The following is a 7,302-nucleotide window of genomic DNA, read 5'->3' as shown; positions in this document are numbered from 1 at the left end:
GGAGGGGGGCCAGTCGTACCTTGACCCCCGTGATGTCCCGGATCCTGGCGGTGGCCTACCCCGATTTGGATGGGTGCGTGAGGACATCACAGCAGACACAAGGGGGTGAGTATCAGCACATTCTGCTATATTTGCGCGCAGTGGAGGTGTCTGGGTGGGGGAGGAGGGCTGTGGGTGACATTAGGCCAGGGCGCTTTCTGTAGTGTAGTCCCCTCCTTTAGGCATGGCCCTGTGCCCCCACCCCCCACCTCTGTAGGGTGCCAAGTACAGCAATCCATGGTCCAGCATCATCCATGTGTGCATTTGTTGTCCATAGACCTGTAGGCCTAGTCACAAGTACTGAGTAATGTACCCCGATTGCGCGGCGTAGTGCAGGAGGCTCCTGTGTCTGTCCTCTCCGACAACGGTGTTGACAATGCATGCACTCAACCTGTCTTTATTTCTCCCCCCACCCTTTTTCTTTATCTTCTTGTGCATGTGTGCATTAGCATCATCAGGCGGAGGAGAATTGGCATCGGAGCACGAGGGAGCTGCAACTCACATGGCCCCGGTGGGCCATGCTACAGACACCGAGGTCACCAGTGATACGGAGGGCGAGGGGGGCTCCACAACGGGGACCCGTGGAGACGTCAGCGACACCGACACGTCCTCGGAAGGGAGCTCCCTAGCGGTGGCGGCAACATCCGTGCCCCCCACGTCAACAGGTACAGCCGCCACCCAGCGCACCAGCTCCGCCCTCCTAGCAGCCCCTCAGCCTTCGCTCCGTGCCCGCTCGCCCAAGAAGGCGGGCATCTCCTTCGCCCCAGGCACCTCAGGCCCTGCCCCAGTTACCCCTGCTGCCCTCAGTGAGGAGGTCATTGACCTTCTACAGACCATCATTGTTGGGCAGTCTAACCTTTTGAATGCCATCCAGGGTGTAGAAAGGGAGGTGCATCGGAGCAATGCATACCTGGAGGGCATTCATTCGGGTCAGGCTGCCCATCAACGATCATTCAATGCTCTGGCCTCAGCACTGACGGCAGCCATTGTCCCTGTTTCCAGCCTCCCTCTTCTAACTGCCTCCACCCTCTCCCAATCTCCTGTTCCTCAGCCTATCCCATCCACACCATCTGACCAGCCTGCACACACCTCAACACCCAAGGCCAGCTCATCCAGACATAAGCACCACAGATCCCACAAGCATTCACCCAAGCAACATCCAGATGCAGACATGCCAACAGTCACTACCACCTCTGTGTCCCCCTCCTCCTCGTCTCCCTCCTCCCTCCCTGTGACGTCTCCACTCACACCTGCATGCACACCACCATCAGCCAGTACTTCCATCACCACCACACCATCCAGTACAGTCCGCACACGTGCAATCACCACCCCCACTGCCATTTACACGTCCCCTGTGTCCTCTCCCACTGTGTCTGTCACCCCCTCTTCCAAACCACACAAACGCAGGCAGCCACCCACCCAACAGCCAACCACATCACGACAGCCTACGTCACAAGCACCTGCACCCAAAGACAGCACACCTGACTCTCCTACAACCACATCCTCTTCCTCCACTCCCATACCCACTGCACCTACCCTTCCCATTGCTCCTAAAAAACTTTTTCTCTCCAAAGTTAACCTCTTTGCACCACCTGACCCACCCCCTCCATCTGGTAAGAGTCCGAAGAGCACCTCAGCCACCACCAGCCCTGCATCAAGTCTGACCATTGTGCACGGGTTTTGGAGTCCACCTTTTCCCAGTACAGATACATCGGCCAGCAGCAAGGGGACAGCCAGCCCACCCCCTGGAAAGAGAACCCGAAAAACCAAGGGCCGCCGCGAGAAGGCTGACACAGCTGCCACCAAGGAGCAAAGTCGTGGGCCGTCACCTGCCACAACATCAAGGGGAGGCAAGGGCCAGAGAGCCTCATCGAAGGAGGGCAAGGGCAGCAGGGCGGAGAAGTCAGCCAGCAGGGGCGCGGACCAGGAGGGCCCCACAAGCCCCATCCCGGGTGTGACGGAGGACACCCACGGGCCCAGGACTCCGTCACAGGAGGGTCCAGCAACTGCACGGTCGGAGGGCGACTAAGCAGGGAGTCCTGGCCAGGTCTGGCTCCCTTGAAAGACAAGACAGGCACCGCTGAACAGGGCCCCGCCGTGAAGAAAGGCACCGCTGAACAGGGCCCCGCCATGAAGAAAGGCACCGCTGAACAGGGCCCTGCCGTGCAGAAAGGCACCGCTGAACAGGGCCCCGCCGTGAAGAAAGGCACCGCTGAACAGGGCCCCGCCGTGAAGAAATGCACCGCTCCGCTGGGCCCTTCCTGTCAAGCACCGCTCCGCTGGGCCCCGCCGTCTCAAGCACCGCTCCGCTGGGCCCTTCCTGTCAAGCACCACTCCGCTGGGCCCCGCCATCTCAAGCACCGCTCCGCTGGGCCCCGCCGTCTCAAGCACCGCTCCGCTGGGCCCTTCCTGTCAAGCACCGCTCCGCTGGGCCCTGCCGTCTCAAGCACCGCTCCGCTGGGCTCCGCCTTCTCAAGCACCGCTCCGCTGGGCCCTTCCTGTAAACACCGCTCCGCTGGGCCCCGCCGTCTCAAGCACCGCTCCGCTGGGCCCTTCCTGTCAAGCACCGCTCCGCTGGGCCCCGCCGTCTCAAGCACCGCTCCGTTGGGCCCTTCCTGTCAAGCACCGCTCCGCTGGGCCCCGCCGTCTCAAGCACCGCTCCGCTGGGCCCTTCCTGTCAAGCACCGCTCCGCTGGGCCCCGCCGTCTCAAGCACCGCTCCGCTGGGTCCCGCCGTCTCAAGCACCGCTCCGCTGGGCCCTTCCTGTCAAGCACCGCTCCACTGGGCCCCGCCGTCTCAAGCACCGCTCCGCTGGGCCCTTCCTGTCAAGCTCCGCTGGCCCACTGACAGTGCCGGTTCTGTGTCGAGCTGGTGTTCACGCTGCACTCTGGGCACCCTGCCTCCTCCAATACCAGTGGAGTTGGGTATCCATCCGATGGACTGTGGCTTTGCACTCCCCAGGATGGCACAGTGGGCAAGCCACCCACTGTATAGACTCGAGAGACTGTGGCTTTGCACTCCCCAGGATGGCACAGTGGGCAATCCACCCACTGTAGAGACTTGAGAGACTGTGGCTTTGCACTCCCCAGGATGGCACAGTGGGCATGGAGGCCCCGTCGTGGATCTGGCATCGTGGACTCATGTGGCTGAGGTGCCCCCCCTTCCCTTCCCCCTGGAGTGCCTGTAGTTTTCTCATCTGATGCCCCAGCAGTGTTCTCTCCAACGGAATCAGGTCTCCTGTGTGGGCTTTGCCCATGTGTTTGCTGGACATTGGCCCACGGACTGTGGATATTTGACAAACTGAGCAGGACTTATTGACTATGTACATAGCTTTCGTACTGTTCATTATTTTTGCTTTTATATTTCATATCGATAATCTTCCATGACTTCAATGAACCTAATTTATACATAAATTTAAATTAACATTTTTATTATGTCTTTGCATTTTTCAGGGGGGTTTGGGGGGTGTCACTCAGTTGTTGCTCTGCATTGGTGTGTTGATAGTTGGGGGGGTGGGGAGGGGGCGTATGTGTGTGCCCGTAACCTTTCGTCCTCCCCCCTCCCCTGTGTCGTAGGTGCAGTACTCACCGTTGTCTTCTGCGCCGGAGTTCGTACTCGTGGTAGATGAGCAGGTAGACAATAGCTGGTAGGATGTTTAATTTGGGTTCCATGCTGTCCTCCGTCCTCGTGGAGTGTATAGAGGTGAGCGTTTTCCCGTTCGTAGTCTGTTTCTGCCGTGTTTTTATCGGCGGGGCTCCCGCCCCGGAAAAGGTGGCGGATTGGTGAGTTGTGATAGGGTGGGCGGTACATTGTCTGCTGCCTGCCTGTTGGCGGTGACCGCCGCGCTGTTTGTCTGTTCCGCGGTGGCGGTCGGAGTGTTAAAGGGGCGGGCTGTGTTGGCGGTTCCCGCCAGGGTCAGAATTCCTTTTTTTTTACCGCCTGCCTGTTGGCGGGTTGGCCGCCGCTTTATCACCGACCGCCAGGGTCAGAATGACCCCCTTTGTTTTCTTTTTAAAGACTTAAGACACTTTGGGCCTGATTACGATTCCGGCGGGCGGCGGAGGCCGCCCGCCAGAATTCCGCCCTCCATAATACCGCTCCGCGGTCAGAAGACCACGGAGGGTATTATGAGTTTTTCCCTGGGCTGGCGGGCGGTCTCCAAAAGACCGCCCGCCAGCCCAGGGAAAAACTCCCTTCCCACGAGGATGCCGGCTCGTAATAGAGCCGGCGGAGTGGGAAGGTGCGACGGGTGCTGTTGCACCCGTCGCGTATTTCACTGTCTGCAAGGCAGACAGTGAAATACATTTTGGGGCCCTCTTACGGGGGCCCCGCGACTCCCCCTCCCGCCATCCGGTTCCCGGCGGGAGAACCGCCAGGAACTGGATGGCGGGAGGGGGAGTCGGAATCCCCAAGCCGGAGCAGCAAGCTGCGCCGGCTTGGAGGATTCCTTGGGGGCAGCGGGAAACCGGCGGGAAACCGGCGGGAGACCGCCGGTTTCCCTTCTCTGACCGCGGCTAAGCCGCCGCGGTCAGAATGCCCCGCGGGGCACCGCCGGCCTGTCGGCGGTGCCACCGCGTCCCGCGGCCCTGGCGGAAGTAATCCGCCAGGGTCGTAATGACCACCTTTATATCACTTTTCAGTGATATCTTTACAAATTCACATTACAACTTTATTCGTTTTTGACCTACAATTATCCTGCTAAATATTAAATATTTTTCTAAACACTGTGTGGTGTATTTTTGTGGTACTATATGGTGGTATTGTATGATTTATTGCACAAATACTTTACACATTGCCTACTAGGTTAAGCCTGACTGCTCGTGCCAAGCTACCAGAGGGTGGGCACAGGCTAATTTTGGATTGTGTGTGACTTACCCTGACTAGAGTGAGGGTTCTTGCTTGGACAGAGGGTAACCTGACTGCCAACCAAAAACCCAATTTCTAAAACCTACCTATTGTTCCACTGGAACTTTAGAGATGTGAGCAAGTCTGGGAAGTTAATTATGAGACATTTGTAAATCTAGGAGATCCTCTTTCCTTCTATGGGCCCCATAAGTAATTGAGATTCCAGGGGACTATATTAAGGGACATTTGCAAGGGAATCACAGTGTTAATAGAGAGTGTGGCGTAATTAAAGTAACCTAAAGAATTGAGACCTCCTGTTCTAACGTCTGATAGGATTTGATGTGTGAGCCTTGCCAACTACCTCCCACTGTGGAAATTGCTGTTTTGTCCTATTTGCTGAACACAGATAAGGAGGAGACATGACTCAACTATCTTCCTGTTGAGAGAGAGGTTTCAAATATGATTCTTTTGTCCCATCTAGTCTATCTTAGCACTGAGCGGCAAGTCAGGAGAACCACCCTCATGAGTTTGAGTAAGTGTGAGGGGATGGGACTTCCGTATAGCAACCATCTAATACTACCTAGACCTAAGACGGCCACCTTCAACCTGAAAGCTGGATTCCTCTAGCCTCCGCTCAGCCAATTATTGACCACCAGCAGGTGAGCTGGCCAATGATAGTGGCTAACATCTGACATACCCAGCCCACTGTCCCAGGTGGACTGGGTGCATTTCCCAAAGGAGATGCAACAGGGGTGGTTCAACCATATGAATGTTTTTCTTTCAGTTTGGAGATTGAAAAACCTGTTTCTTCTGTGGCAGAAGTAGGGGTAGTTTTGCATGGTGTATAACAGGCGGGCCAGTGCAATAATTTTAAATAGGGCTTCATGGCCCAGAACATTAAGAAGTAGTTTCTCCCATCTGTTAGGATCTGTCGTAAGTCAAGACAGCAAGGGGCATATGTTGAGATTCCAGGTGAAACTTGAGTCAAGGACTGTGTATTCCCAAGTATCAGAAACTAAGTCTACATCCTGTGAATTGCGACTGTCATTCTGTGTCCATATCTTGCTCTATCACAGGAATCAGGGCTGATTGAAGATGATCAATTTGTAGTACCGATGGCGTTGCTGTATATGGTTAGTATCTGCAACAAACGAGGAATCATAAGAGAATGCCAGTAGATGTATAAAATCATATTTTCTGCATACAATGCAATGCGGTCTTCAGTCACCATGCTCCAGTCGAATCAGACATGGACATAGCATCTGCCCCACACTGCGAGGGGCTCCATAGCCAGTACAGAGAGAAGTGGTGATATGGGGCATCTCTGGCAGGTACCGCGGCCGATTGCAAAGGGGGCGGAGAGACTGCCTTTAACACAGACCTGAGCTCCAGGGTTGGACTAGCTATCTGAACCTGGGCACCAGACCCACCTTCCCCATCACCTCATCCAGAAAGACCCAGTTGGTGGAGTCAAATGCTTTCTCAAAATCCAATAGGAGAAGAGTGGTTGGTACCCCTAAAAATGGGAGGCAATGAGAGCCATATGTACCCTATAGAAATAGTCCTTAGCACTGCTGTAGGGTAGGAATCAGCTTTGGCCTGGGTGGATCAAGTGTGGAAGGACAGTAGACAGATGGCCAGTTTTTTAGCTTATGATTTGATCACAATTCAATTCAATTCAATTTCAGCTTTATTTTGGCAAAAAATGCTCTCAAAGCACGTTAGACACAAGATCTTCAATGTAAAAAGCAATTAAAAAAAATAAACATAAAATTCTCAAAGATTGTTAAAAGGAGCCCGTCCGAAGTCATATAATAAAAGATTACACAAAATCTAAAATGTGAATAAGAGATGCAGTATATACACAACACGATGAATCAATATTAAAACATAGTTACAAATGCAGTTCTTCATAGAGAGAACGGCATGGGCCTTATCATCCACGCTGTTTCTCATATTTCCAAAGTCAATCTATACAAAAGGTTCTGTTCGTTTCACATGAGAAAAAATTCCCAAACTATTGTCTCATTTCAAGTCACAAGGCATTTTGCCCTAATGTTTAAAATCTAGTAGCTGTATTCTCCGATTCGATAAATATGTATATGTGCATAAATTAAAGACTGTAGATCAGGACACAATTATAAGCTACTTATGAAATGTATACGTTAGTAGTCAGATATTTGCATCTAATGTGCCAGATTGCCTCTAAGAACTTGGCCAGCACATATGCCACGATCCTGCGCGGACTCGTTCTTCAAATCCTAAGGGCCGAATGCCGATCCCTAATACACAGGAATTTGCAGAGTGGTCTAATCCAACAAACCCTCTGCTTTTTATACCTGGACAGTGGAATAGAACGTGGGCAATGTACTCCTTGGTCTTTCATCCCATCGGGCAAAGATCTGTTTGGCTTTTGGT

The sequence above is a fragment of the Pleurodeles waltl genome, chromosome 4_2, assembly GCF_031143425.1.
Source record: "Pleurodeles waltl isolate 20211129_DDA chromosome 4_2, aPleWal1.hap1.20221129, whole genome shotgun sequence".
NCBI classification, from domain to species: domain Eukaryota; kingdom Metazoa; phylum Chordata; class Amphibia; order Caudata; family Salamandridae; genus Pleurodeles; species Pleurodeles waltl.
This window is presented reverse-complemented; position numbering follows the sequence as displayed.